We start from the raw sequence: 490 nt of genomic DNA, 5'->3' as shown, positions 1-490 counted from the left end.
AATGTGCCAAAAAAATAATAATAAAACTAGTAAAAAAAAGTTTTGGAAGCCCAGCTGTATTCAGAACAAACCTTTGAACGATTCCGAATCAAAGAACCGTTTAAGTGAACCGACTCGGTGAGTTTTGAACGGTCTCGGTCGCGCGCTGGCCCTTTAAGAGCGACAGGCTCACCAGCCCGCTTTTCTCTCTTTCTTTCCCTCTTTCCCTCTTTCTCTCCCTCTCCCCCCCCCCCCCCTCTCTCTCTCTCTCTCTCCCTCTCTCCGTCTTTCTCTCTCATTTTTGTTCTGGTTACTGTGGGAAGCTCCAGTGTCATGTTCACGATGGCGAAGGCGTGAACGAACGGAAATCTTCTCCTCAGTTCGAGCCCCTGAGCTCTGCTCTTGCTTCCTTTGTTCTTGAGAAAACGCGAACGGCGCTGAAGAACAAATAAATAATAAAAATCCGCGAGGGGTGTAAACACACCGAGATGGAGGTCAGCGCGACGCGTTT

The 490-nt window shown here is 48.6% G+C and overlaps 1 protein-coding gene across 1 annotated transcript in view; it reads left to right on the top strand.

Moving 5' to 3' along the window:
* Positions 1 to 236: 236 nt before the first annotated feature.
* Positions 237 to 490, top strand: part of mtmr11 (myotubularin related protein 11) — a 25,260-nt gene continuing 25,006 nt past the window's right edge. Inside the window, exon 1 of the mRNA XM_017452753.3 lies at positions 237 to 490. This exon is cut by the window's right edge and continues 118 nt beyond it. The gene's annotated coding sequence lies outside the window, so the exon portion shown is untranslated.

This window comes from Ictalurus punctatus, chromosome 23, assembly GCF_001660625.3.
Source record: "Ictalurus punctatus breed USDA103 chromosome 23, Coco_2.0, whole genome shotgun sequence".
NCBI classification, from domain to species: Eukaryota; Metazoa; Chordata; class Actinopteri; order Siluriformes; family Ictaluridae; genus Ictalurus; species Ictalurus punctatus.
The sequence above is the reverse complement of the archived record's forward strand: the minus strand, read 5'-3'. Positions and strand labels throughout refer to the sequence as shown.